At 37.3% G+C, this 14,280-nt stretch overlaps 1 protein-coding gene across 1 annotated transcript in view; it reads left to right on the forward strand.

The window, feature by feature from the left end:
* Positions 1-14,280, forward strand: part of LOC107188207 — a 32,447-nt gene that overhangs the window by 1,282 nt on the left and 16,885 nt on the right. The window lies entirely within an intron of this gene.

Here is a 14,280-nt window from a genome sequence, read left to right on the forward strand (position 1 = left end):
GTATACATAACAATGAGCTTGAGTTATTAAGACAAGCAAATGATTAAATATTAACTTCCTCAATTCCTTGCTTCATATTCAAACAATTTTCGCGCCGCTGGTTAGACATATTCATTCACTGGTGAAATGATCACTTTTTAATTCAATTAATTACATTTATCCAATTTAAAAAAAATGAAAATCTATATATATATATATTATAAAAAAGTATAGATATTAAAAAATCTAATATTCACGTGTCAAATATTCATTACTGTTATTATTATTTAAAATATGACTTTAGTACTTACAAAATCTCTTAAGTGTTCGTTCAATGGTGCATTTACTCTATAAAGATTTTCTTCATTAATGATGACATTTCTTTCGTCACTAATTTACAAAGTGATTTTAATGTTTGGATCGTCGGTATGGATAATTATGGTCGAAAAATCAGCTAATAGATAGGTTAAGCGAAATATGTGCTACCGTTGATAGACGCTACGAGAACGGCACGGTTTCATTATTAACGACTCCTGGAATTTGTATGCAAGATGCCCGCTGCTCGCTGTACGGTATCGTCGTACGAAAAGGATCAGCTAGCGGTAGATAGGACGTGGCTCACGTGCGCGGCGTTGAAGTCTCCATACGTGCGAGGTGTCTTTAATAGCCGGTTGACCAATATTTTGCATTGTCTGTTCGAAAGTCTGCCGATATCTAATTCGTTTCATTAGGGTAACGGTATCGCAGGTGTCTGACACCTATTGAAGGTGGGATTGGTCTGGGTTGGGCGTCTATTGAAGATTCAGGTTGAAAAACGTGAACGTTAATCGACCACATTCTTTTTTTCCTACGTCATACAGTGGTCCAGAATGAAAATTTAACAGTTTATATTATTTAGCTTGAAAAATCATATATTTTGTTCAAATAGAACTAGGTAAATAAACACATTTTTATCGATTTTAGGTATCATTTTCGATGATGTCATAATTGGCTAACAGTGTTCTCAACATCTCCATGAAAGTTTGAATTTTTGCGAAATTGTCTCTATTTTTGATCGAGATGGATGATACGAAAGGGTTAACGAACAAATTTTCGATGGTTAATAATAAGTTGATTCGATTTTATTTCTTTTGAGGATGAATGAAATTTATTTTTGACCATTTGAACTGCTAAATGTTAATTCTAGGCCATTGTACGTTGTAATAATTGAACTGTGGATAGTTTCTGCAAAATTCCATTTTCTGTAGGATATTTTATAGATTAGAATCGAAATTCTCGAGATATGTTACGGTTAATGAAATGTAAAAATAGAGTGCATCGAATAGGTGAAACGATAGTCAACACAGTTTTACATAAAGTTGCAACAGTCGTCACGGTAAAGCGCGTGTTAGTTCTCACCATGAAATAGCGTTCTTCAAGAATACATTGCACAGCTCTCATGGATCTCACGATTCTATTACTTTTTATCCGTGGACTAGCTATATGTATAATGAATAGACAGCTGCCTCCGACTTTCGCTGTTTTTGTTGCGCCTTGTTTTCCTCTTCGCGGCGTAAACGCGTACAATCAACGCCGTAAATCTATGATCTCAGCATTGGCGAATATTCTACGCGAAAAAACGAACCATCATTGACTTCCTGTCGATCGAATTATCGGATGATGCATCGAGATTCCGACATTGCTGAATCGTCGAATTAAATGAGACGTACAGAGGAAGCAGAATTGTCATCTTTTTTTTTTAATACAAAATTTCAATGTATTTCTTTTTATTCCTTTTTTTATTTAGATTTTTCTTTATTAAGATCCGAGACAACGATGATTACCCGCGATAGAGATGCCGCTGTTTCGGTGAAAGAGCTGCATCATATTTTAATATTAACATCGAGCAACATTTTCACCAGGGATAGTTTTGCCAACCGTATGATTTTATATCTTCAGACTTTCTTCTTGACTCGATGAAAGATGATATAATTTAATTTGTCAAACTGAATGACTCTATTATCTGTAAATCTCTCAGTTTTAATTCCCGGGTGTAACGCTGACTTTTTAATGAGGTTTAGCACAGTGATAGAGCTTGGAATTCTGACGTTAATGATATTTGTTCAGCTAAATATGGTTACTAGTTTATGAGGTATTTAATGTTAAAGTTGTAACTTATATACCAAGCCTACTAAAACTTTTCTACAATTTCTGAAATAAAATTCGGAATTTGGTAAATAATTTGGTCAAATAGAAGTAGCCTTTCGCAAACAAACTACTGAGTCATTGTATAAGACCTGTAGTCTGCAATCACGGGTTTAATGTTGGAAAATATCCTATATAAATTTTGTCACTCGATCGCCATCGATATTCCGAAAACATTGAATTTCCATAGAAATTCAGGTCGCCGTCGCGAGGATCGTGCGTGACAAACAAAAACGTTTTCTTTTTTCGTCGCGTAATGGCGTCGTTAATAGCACCATGTTCGAGATTCGAACGTGTCGCCGTATGTATTCCGTTTCACGGAAAAGAAAGTGGAGAAAAGTCTTTTGAATCGACGTTAACGACACGAAATCGCGCTTTGTCTACGCGGGGACCCTTTACTTTCTCGTTCCACTTCGAGCTCGATCCGTTCCGACGATATTATGGGCGCCCGATCATTAATCAACGACGGTGTATCGATCTGTCCAGCACATGGTGCCACCGTTACGAGCTCCTCGACAGCTACGTCCTTGTTACAGATTGTTGATTTCAGAGCGTTGGTTAAACGGAACCGTGGAACTTACGCCTTCCATACGGCCAACTATGACTATGGTTAACTATCTTGTAACTGGGTTCTTTAGTTACAATTATCCACTTTTGCTAGCACGCGATGCCAGTCTATTGGTTTCGAGTGTTTACCGTCTCACTCACAATTGCGAACTGTGCACGAGTGTTCTTCGACACTGGAAGTGTTGCTTGTCACGCGTACAAGTGCCATATTTATCCCTTTCATTTCTAATGTATCTAACAATTACGAACAAATATTTCTTTCTTGCATGTTTGTGTCTATATTACACGACATATAAATGATTCAAAAGACAAAATTAACATTATGAAAGTTTCGACAACTAATTGTTATTTCAGAAGTATGCGAACAAATGTATGAGTCACTGTATGTACTTACAAATATGAAAACAAACACGACACTATTATTTTGTTCCGTAATTTCAAATATGTAACTAAACGTAGAAACGTGGGAACGAAAGGGTTAAAAGCGTTAAGTGCCCAACCGATCTTAATGACCTTTCTGTTTATGTCACGCGATGCTAAGAACCGATCGATAGTTGGTTACAAATGTTCGATAATATTGCAAGAAATGTTACGAAGAACATGCAAAACGATTTAGGAGGGAAAGTGCTAGAAATATTACTACCATGTTAACTTTAGAAAACAAGGTATTATTTTTTACAATTTCAATACCGATTAATCATCGGTGACCGACATGGCACTTGTTAAGAGAACTTTCATGCGGAGAATTCTTATTCTACTGTGACATGTTCGTAACATTTCTTTTTTCTTCTTCAAATTTACAACCGGCCTCGATAAACCAACTAGCAAATTATATGTATGAAATTAACATGCCTCTAGGTAACTCACAGTAGTAGTGACGTATAATTCGTACCAGGTTGTGGCATAAATTCTATGTGTCCAATTTATCTTGATGAATTACCTTCGTAAATATAATCCCTCACGTATAGACCAGTTAATCAATGTACAGTTTCAGTCTGATTACAAATTCTATCTATAAAATAGAATTCCTGTGTCAGTTTAACTTTCCTATGATTTACCATTTTCACGAGTAACCTAATATTAACGAACAGATTGTTTCTTTGTCCGATGTGTTGGATTGCAGATTGTCGGTCGAAACGATGGAATACTCGGTGCATTTAAGCAATTGCATATCTTTCTCCCCGAAGAAGCGAACCCAACAATTTCGCGAAAGGAGTTATTACGCTGGCCCGCGGAAAGATATTAAATAACATGCGCGCGCAGCGGGCAAACGCATAATTTCATTCCGAAAGCGGGAGCCATTAAACGGCACGTTCCGCTGACAAATAGAATCGCTGACTGTAATTTAATGCGTACATTTCGCGTGGCATATGGATGACGTTGGATCGCGCGATAACAAATTGTTAACAACATTTACGACGATACCACACAGACGTTACCAGAGATTTGCGAAACGTCTTCACACGTGCATAATCTGTTGAAAGCCAGGCGGTTAATTGCGCCTCGTGAGTCAATTAGCGGGTAGGAAACGCGAAGTATCCGTGGAATTTAACATACGGTGTGTTGAATTTTTTCAATTTCTTGCGGCGCCAGGCGGATACACTTGTCCGATGGGTTCTATCTATTATCATGGTCGTGGCTGCATTTTGTTTGTTGCGCTTCGCAAACGGTAAATGATGATATTTATGGAATATGATGATTTGTGGAATATTCCAACGGTTAATAAAATAAACGATTATTCATAATACAAATTTGAAGATATTTGTCATGATTGTTAATAGTAGTTAGGTTTGTGTAAGGTGTTGTAAAACATTCAAACGTTTATTGATTTGAGAGACTCGCGGGGACTACGCCATTTTGTTTAACAAGTTACGTAGGTTTAGGTTCCCTGCAGGTTTTCTATGAGAAAAAACAATCGTATTAACCCTCTATAATTAAACTTAATTCTTATTGCTCAACAAATTGTTATTAGTAAATCAAAAATTTTTATTATTATTCATTTTTATTTAATTTTATTTGTATACACGTGTGATTCTGTAAGAAAAGATAAGGTGAAAAAGAAGAATAAATTTTTTTTGTTGGAAAGTTAATCTAAAACTGGTGTATTCGTAATGGTAGTAAGTAGAAACGGAATGCAATGAACAGACGCGCTACTGGAGGCCTATAAATTGCACGCGTATCCAGCAGATTTCCAAATTCAATTATCTCTAAAATGAAGCCTTAAATGAAAAAATGTTATCATTCTCTTTCGACTTATTTTTGCATGTCGATTCACTATTCTGTCGGTTGTACCACAATTTTGGGCAAACCCTGTATAGGTACTGTTTAATACTGATCAGTTGAATACATAGAATTTAAATTTGTAATCTTTTGAAGGTTTTATTTTTTAAAATGGTTTTTGGCTTCACACTAGGCAATAGAGAAACATTCTTATTTGTTTAATGATGGTAAAACTGGTACAAGATTCGAAAGTTACACGGCGTTATAGAGGATTAACTTCTTCTCTTATGAATCTTACTAAAGTACAATCATTTGACTGCGGATGTTTATGGAAATATAGATTTTTCTGGACTAATTTACAAGAATGAAAGTCAAATAGAAATTTATTTGTTTTATTAAGGTTCATAAGAGGTTCCACATGCAATACAATCCCTCATAAACTTTGACAAAAATTTAACTATACCGACTTTTTAATACAAAAAAATGGTCTGCTACAGAAACGTATGAAATATGTAGTACATACTTTTCTCTGTCGTTAATATCTGTTTTCAATACGCGGTATAATCTCGTACAGCATTAATCTTCTATACTTAAGAAAAGAATTCACATCCACGAAGCTCCGAAATGGGACAATCTACACGTCATAGGACTCCTCTCATTCAGCAGGAAGTGAACTCGCTGGAAAAAGCGTAGAACCGTGAAAGCCGGAAAGAAACGAGGTGAAAGGTAGCCGCGGAAAAATGTTTCCCATAAGAAAGGGTAATTTTTCGCTTCGGTATCGCGTCAGGAGGCGATGTAGAAGCGTCAAATCGGCTCGTGTGTACTTGCACGCGTGTGCCGTGTGCGTGGTCGCGTGAAAGCAGATCCATGGCATTCTTGAAGAGCGGGCAGGACGGTCACGACATGGTTGTTTTGCTCAATTCGAACTTTCATGGACGTTTTTCCCCCCATGACGTCTCGGCGATATTATGGAAGGGGACGACTTTCGTGCCTCGAGAGAACCGGTCGACCACTGAAAACGAATTTCGGGCGCCGATTTCACGCGACACTCGCTCGTCCTTTCGTTTGAACCGCGCGCGCGCCATCGGAACTAAAAATGGCCCTCAAATCGTCATTCCATGGTAGCCTTCGTCTTTTTTAGTTTTCATGTTTCTGTTTCGTACACACGAGGAATATTTTTAACCCTTTCATTTCCAAATTATTCAAAAATAACTAGAGAAATATTTTATTTAATATTTTAGATAACATATAAATGATTCATAGGAACATTTGAACATTCTGAAACCGTTTAATGCCATTTTCACTTTCTTTGTCACAGTTATATATAATAAACCCTCTTTAGATATTTGAAAGAAATTACAGTTTTGTTTCTAATGGGGTAAAGATAATGTCTTATTTTACCGATAAGCTCTTAAATGCACATTCAAATTTGTGCCATCTATACAAGACTAGAAGGAACGATCCTACATACTCATAGATATGGAAAAATACATGATACTCATATTTTATTTTGTAACTTGGAATACGTAGTCATATGGCAACAGTGGGAACGAAAGGGTTAAGGATGTATCGGAGGTACAATATTAAACAACAGTACATGAAATTTTAAATATTTAAATATCTACGTCTTACGCATAGTCCTTAAATCTAGATGTAAGGAATTCGAACGATAGCTGGAGTCTTCTTATTACTCCTAGTATTTTTATCGAGTTAAAGGAATCATGTCTCTACGGTTGGTAACGGAACCATTCAATTTTATGCGCCGTAAAATGAGTCGGTTAGTCACGCATGGGCGAGCCACGAAGATGAAAAAGTATGCAGTGATGCAGGATGAGCTTATCAGGACATCCTCTCGAGGGGGGGGGGGCACACGTAATCCAGTGAGGTGTAATTGGCTGACGAAGGGACGATTGAAAGTTGTATACGATTCATCGACGATCGATTCCAACTGATTATTCAATGACCGATGATTTACTAGCATTTGTAACATGTCTCCTGGTGACTGATCGATTGTCCTAGGCCTTTCACGACGGTTGTTAAACTCGACGATTTCATTAGAAGTTTCGACAGGAAGACAGGATCATGATAGCGATTCTGGAGTGAGAAATCGTGTTACAAGACAGTACATTCATCTTATGTTAATTTTCAGGCGACTTTTATCGATTGAAGCATATCTTCCTTAACGGGTATGAAAAGATTTTTTAAAATAACATCATGATAAAATATATATATTCAATGTTTCGCGATTAAGAATGTAAATATTTCTGTGTTAACTTGTCTATTCATGGTTTGAATTACTCTGCTATTAATTACATTCACAGGTTTGCAAATGTAACTGTCTAGAGACCGAATGTTCACCGTAGAATTTAGTGACGCAGATATTCGTGAGGTCTATCTTTTAATCAGCAATAATTTGATATTCCGCAAAAGTGGACGGAATCACGCGTGTTCAGCGAACCAAGTAAAATTGCGACACCATAGATTAATTCGTTCACGTGTACGTTGGTGTTATAATCCGATTAATTAGCCGCCTGCCGCAGCTAGGCTACGTAATCAGATGACTTATTACACCATAATGCATAGTTCGTGGCACGCTACGGGAACGTACACACACGGATCGTTGAGAAGAAAAATAAAATTCTCTGCAACCATCTGTCGGATGAATTATCGCCGTTCACGGTCCTACGAGTAATATCCCCCTATTCCGATTTTTCATTCGCGTTGCTTGGCTTCGAGGGACTTTTTCGCGTCTTAGAAATTGATGGGGCGAAATTTCGATTAAGCCTCACGATTCTGAGATTCATTGGCGACTGTGTATACATAACCTTACTTTCTAGTTATTAACACTGTATCAACTGCAAAGAATACTTGAGATACAATTTGATCCATTTTTCGTAAATTTAAGGGTGGTGCAAAGATTTTATGTTGATCTGTAGTGTCCCTTGTTCATTAACCCTTTAAAATGATGTTTGACGAGTATACTCGTCACGAGGAAAGAATAAAATACCTATTCTTATAAAAATTGAAAATTTAGTATTGAAAAAGTTTTTTAGAATAGAGGAATCAAATAGTTACACATTTCCAAAATAAAATTCCACTGTTAAAGGGTTAAAAATACCAAATAACTGCAGCTTCCAATTAACCTGCGTTGTGTACCAATTAAGGGGCTCATCACAATAATGACCCTTGCCAAATGTTGTGGGTTTTGTGAGAACAACTGGTTTTAGTATTCAGTAGCGAGGCTCATAACCTGTCGGTACCTATGTATACTATCAAAAACAACCCACATATGCCCTGATTTATTCTGACAAGAAAATTACAGGAGTATCTTAAAAAAACAGGAAAAATTGACAAGTGTCGTTTTTGTCACGAATCCCTCAATTTCCTAACTCTTGGACGCCATTTTACCAGCGAAAGGAAAGCTACCTACAAGAATCTCTGCTGACCAATCGAAAAAGAAGGTCTTCGTGCACATCTTCGATTGTCCGATCAGAATTTCACCGAGTTGTCGTTCAGGACCATTTGGGTCGTTTTCCAATTCCGTAGAATGTTCCTGATTGCGCGGTTTTCTATCATCGCGGGCAATGTCGCGCGAAAATAAAAGCAATGCAGGTTAAACGTTCGAACGGTGGGTTTCTGTTCGGAGAAAACGACACCATCATCGTCATCATCATCATCATCATCATCATGATCATCATCGGTGTAATCGTAGCCCAGGTCGTCACGGCTACCACCACCTGTTTCTGTTGTCCCGGGCCAGTCGATCATTCGTCGCCGCGCGGTTCTGGGTTACCTTGCCATTCTGTTTCGTGATAGTGGATGGAGCGGTTGCCTCCCTTGCTCTCGCTTCTCTTCCGTGAAAACCACAGCGGACCGTTTGTCCTTCACCCGGAGAGAGCCTCCCGAACGTTTTCGCCATGGACGGTGACTCGAGCGTTCCCGTGACCACGATTGTTTTCCTTTGACAAAAGGCCCGAGGTAAAAATCGTCTGAATTGACCAGTACAGAAAATATTTTCGCTCGTCAGTTCTGCTGTAATCGTAGTAAATAGACCGCGGACTTTTCTGCAAAATGACATTTTCTAGAGGAATTTTCAAAGGCACGTAAAGGAATTTCTTTCTCCTCTTCAGTATCCACATTGGGTTTAGAATGAAATAGAGAACTCGTTGCTGTCTGATGAAAGTTTTGTGCTATATTGTAGTTTATTCATCCCTGTAGGTTATTATTGCATGAAATCCGCGGTCTAAATAGTAATAAATGTAGTGGATAGGATGGTGTTGTACAGTGATGGGACTTTGTCAAGTGAAGGCTTATTGTCAGTGTACAGTAAATCGTCGATGACTGAATATATACATATATGTATAATATAGTATACGGATGAGATAAGTATCATTGAATTCAGAATTTCAAGCTCTGTTACTGCGCTAAACCTCATTAAAAAGTCAACGTTACACCTGGGGACCTCTTCTTGTCAGTGTTAAGGAGCTTCCGAACACTCATCGATGATTTACTGTAGTCATAGGAATTTGTAAAACAGAATCTAAGGATCTATAACATCATTTTAAAGGGAATGTGTGCAAATAATTTTTGTGGTCACATCGACAACAGGTGTTTTGCAAGCTTTTATTGTCATATATTGTGTTATGAAATTAGGAATCGAGGAAATGTTTGTTTTATCAACACTGGCTGCCATGACACTCATGTGTAAGTGCTGCAATTATTAGATTAATATTATTCCGTATACCAATTCAGTGATGGAACAGTATCTTCTATAAATCTAAATTGACAATGTCTGCATAAAGTATTGAAAATTCTTAAATATTCAAGATGATAATTTCCATGAGTGGTTTCTCTTGTTCTTCGTATTTCCACTTTCTTCCAACAGTCCCATCTGAGAATCAACAAAGTACTAATGCCATCAACACCTCGTCTAATAAACTTCCTCGATCGTTATTGCGTCGTTTATCTTCGTCGTTAAGAATATTTCCGTTGCGTCGAAGTGTCTTCGTAATATTAGGAAGCATCAGGGAAATGTAAGGCTGACCGTTCACCACCATCGCTGTCGCGTTTCAAATCGCACTTTATCCAATGACACGCTCATCAATAATACATAGTTGTGTTCTCGAAATGTTTTTCCATTGAAAACATGTATTTACCATCGTTGAATATCCAGACGGTAACGAGCTACAAAATAAAACTCAATTTCTTTGTTTTTTCTTTTTTATAGTACATACGTCTATCGTGAAAGATGAATTTCGTGAAATCGACTACCATCTGGCAAACGAGTTTCTACTTTTTTTTTTCCTTCCGATCCTCCAATGATTTTACGGTGAACCGTGTTTTCGAGGAATGAATCGCAAGCCTTCAAATTCTCTGATCCTCGACCCAATTTCTTACCCAGCTGGGTCAGAAATTTCACATTTCACCAGCAGTGGGATCCACGATCGCTCCAGAAGGTTGTACGTTCTCCAAAGCAGATTAAAATGCGCGGGAACTTACCGTAGATTAATGATTTAGTCGAAGATCTATGCATTTAACCACGAAGAATCTGTAACTATCAGGTCAACCCATAATTAACGCGAATTTTCTTTGACGTTTGTTAAAGGTGAAGTACAAACTTGTAATTAAAGGTATTCATCTTCTACCTGTATATATTTTCCTTCATTTTCTACAACATTTCACCATCCTCCATACCTACTTCGTTTCAACACCAACTTCCAGTTTCCCGTCCACAAACATCAAAGAAAATTCGCATTACTTATGGGATGACTTGATAATTGATATGGACGTATCAATCTTCCACATAACTTTAACACTAGAATTACTGACGATAAACGTATACCTGTTTCTATCAGATCAATAAAAATGACATAGTTTTGAAAATATTCCAAGTTTTAAATTAACTAATTTCTTCACTTTGATATCGTAATAAAAGTTGTAGAGGATCTGAAAAAATGTCTTCTTGTAACATTTTAATCATCATTGTAAATAATGTACTAACTAGTTATTTTGACTGTTTTGGTAGTTCTAATGTCAATAGCTGGAATATAAAAATCTGAATAATATCAGACAAATCGGAGATATAAATAAATAATGTAATTTCATTTGCTGCTGGATTCTATTCAATTTTCTTACGATTTTCTCAGATATAACCTTGGGTTTTTTTTACTATACACATGCAACGAATATTATTTATGGAGCAAGGAGGTAGTTTCACCAATTAGTCGTACAGCTTTGTTACAAAAGTACTTCAATTCGCTTCTTCAACTACGTGTGTCCAATTCAGCTCCTCCGAAGTATACCAAGCAAACGGGACACGCGACTTTCCATGTTTCCTCCCGTGATCGCGAGTAAACATTCGACAATGAAAGATTCGGTAAAGAACAATACGATCGATGCAGTAATCCTCCTCTGGAATAATAATACGGGAATGACGTTTACCAGAATTAATTTGCACGGTTCCGTGGGTTTTGATTCAAATTGTAATCGCCTTTCGGAATATCTCACCACATTTTAAGACAGCTGGTTAAAAGCTCCCTGGACCGTATCGTTTTCCCGTAACTCAAGCAGCTCGGATGAATCATTTTCCCATAACTCAGCGTCAGCTGTCTAGGAATACGATAGAAAACGATCGTGGTGCAACTGAGAAGCAGATATAATAATTTTGCGTGAAGAAGCAAATTGAAAGTATATACAATAAAATTCGTTTATAGGAAGTATGGTTCACGAGAGAATTTCATTTGAAGAATTCAGTTCGAGTATGATTGGCTAATGTATCTGGCTACTGTTCGCCACATTTACTTATACTGAACGTTCATATCATAACTGTACTATTACAGCGAGGGAAGGAAGTATTTGTTTTATTGGCGATTATAATTATCAATTCAGAGTGCTGTTTTCAGTATACTACTAACAAGGGAACTTAGGTGTATACCCGAAAAATTCCGATTTTTTTTAAACACCACAGATTTGTAGGAGGCCTCAATAAAAGCATTAGGCAATTTTTCGTTTTCGTTGATATTTGGTTTTTCAGGGTGAAACGATCCCTTAAAGGTTAATGAAGTTTTTTCTCAATTGTCCTGTATATCTTGAAAATTATAGTTGTTATCAAAAACTATTAGAGTGAAAATTGAATGGCTATCTATTAAATTTACAGAAATACTCGGACACTTGTTATGCTTAGAGAACTTTTCATGATAATCCTAATTTCTAAATATGTATTTGTGAACGTAATACTGATTTCTTATTCTAATCTTTGTAGCATAATTTTACTAATAGTAAGAACAAATGGTTCGACATACGGTAATTGACAATATTTCATTATAAAAAAAAATGTCAGTGCACGAAATATGAAATCTTTTACGACTTAAATTTGTAAAGTGCCTGAATATTTTTTACATCAAAGTTCGCTCTTTTTTGGTTCCTCTTATATTATTTAAGCAACCGTATGCAATAAATCAACAGTTTTTTTCTTATTTTCGTTACTCGTATATTTATTCGAAATATACAGCTTAGAAGAGAAAATAATAATGGTGTCCGAATATTAATGCGAGTGACTGTATGTAGAGATCAAATCCTTAATCTCATATTTCTCGAAAAAGAAAGCTAGTATGAAAAACATTTATTGTATACTTTATCGTTCTTTTCGATCGTAGAAACACCTTCTCGACTCCACCACGATTTATTGTACACCTTATGCGCGTGTTTCTGAACCGAGCAACTCGATTCAGCTTTGCACAATGAGGCATCATCTCAGTCTTCTGGCCTCTAGGCATCTTCGATGGATCTCATATCGTCTCGTGCCACTTCTCCCCAACCCTTCATCATCGCGTTTCATGTATCAACCATATGCTAGTTTCACAATGGCCCTTCACATCGCCGATGGACACGATCGTCCTGTAATAAGCGACGAATGTCGACCTCTCTCGCCTCTGACCCCAGCAATCATCCTTAGTCTCGGCCAATTGCGTAATCGTGAATGCATGAACGTACGTCGTGGAAGTGCTATCGATTAGCCTATTGATTTCGTGGCAAACGCCGGAGTTTTCCGGACCAGCACAGAGAGATGGTATCGCGGTTGTAACGGAACGTTGTCCTGCGGGGAGCTGAATGGCTCGAAACCGGTACATACAATCGAGGCTCTTCGTTTTTTACGTTTTTGAGTTTGTCTTGAAACTCTATTGTATATGATGGATATTGACATTAGTAATTGTTCATCGGAAATGTCTGTCGTTTGTGAAACATAAAGTTGTTGGGTAAATGCAATGTTTTAATATACACTGCTCAAATGAATTAAAGGATCGCTAATATGGGTGATCCTGTTACACCCATGAAACGAAAGAAGCAAAGCAAATGCTATATATTTAATAAACTAGCTAAAAGGAGGACGCCTTAAAGAACTCGCATATAGGGTTTGGGCAGTTAAGAGACAAAGTTATTTATTATTCATTTCAGGTATTATTGATTTATATGTTAATGAAATTGTTTACCACAAATTGTTACACAGATTAAGTCCCAGATCAAGTAAAAATGCATAGTTGCCAGTGAGAAATTGAAGGGTTAATTTTTGTTAAAGGGGTGAACTTATTTATAAATTGAGCACATCTGCAGGTGGTATAGAATACATGGGGGAAGTACTATTATTTTTTAATATCAAAGATAAAAAGAGCAGTATTTACACTTTAAAATGAGAGCTATTATGTTCTAAAGATGACAGATCAAATATACTCTGTTCATTTACGGGAACAAACAATTATTAATACCCTTTATTCTCCAAGGAACTATCACTCAATCTTTGCCACAAAATAAAGCACAGCATTGCCTTTCCAGTTGCAACAGTCCCGTTGATTGTATGCAAAGACTGTCGTATGCAAAGTGGCCGCACATTCTACCAGTAAACAGTGTACCCCACTCGAAACGCAGCTGGTTTCGATCACCCACGGCTCGTGGCGAGTCATTAATTTCTCGAGCATCGTTCACTCCGTATCGGTCAGCAAACATTGGATCTCGAAGAAAGTCGAGTGATCGGCGATCCATCCTAGTATCTTTGATCCTCTCGTTCCGTTTGAATCGTTCAAATCTCCCGTCTTCCCCCGCAAAACCGATTCCGGGCCGCGAAAGCGATCAGTAATTGGTCACACGTTTAATCGAGTAAGGTGTTCGATGAAGAAACGACTCGACGACCACGTTGTGCACCTCCTGTCGGGATCACACCGTTATCGAGATATTTTCCCTGGAATTCGTTACGCGCCGAAGCGAGTCCGTCTAATTGCTCCTATCATCGTTCGTGGTCGCCGATGGGAAAAGAAACTAAGAAAAACGATCGTATCG

The sequence above is a fragment of the Dufourea novaeangliae genome, unplaced genomic scaffold (genome assembly GCF_001272555.1).
Source record: "Dufourea novaeangliae isolate 0120121106 unplaced genomic scaffold, ASM127255v1 scaffold118, whole genome shotgun sequence".
NCBI lineage: Eukaryota > Metazoa > Arthropoda > Insecta > Hymenoptera > Halictidae > Dufourea > Dufourea novaeangliae.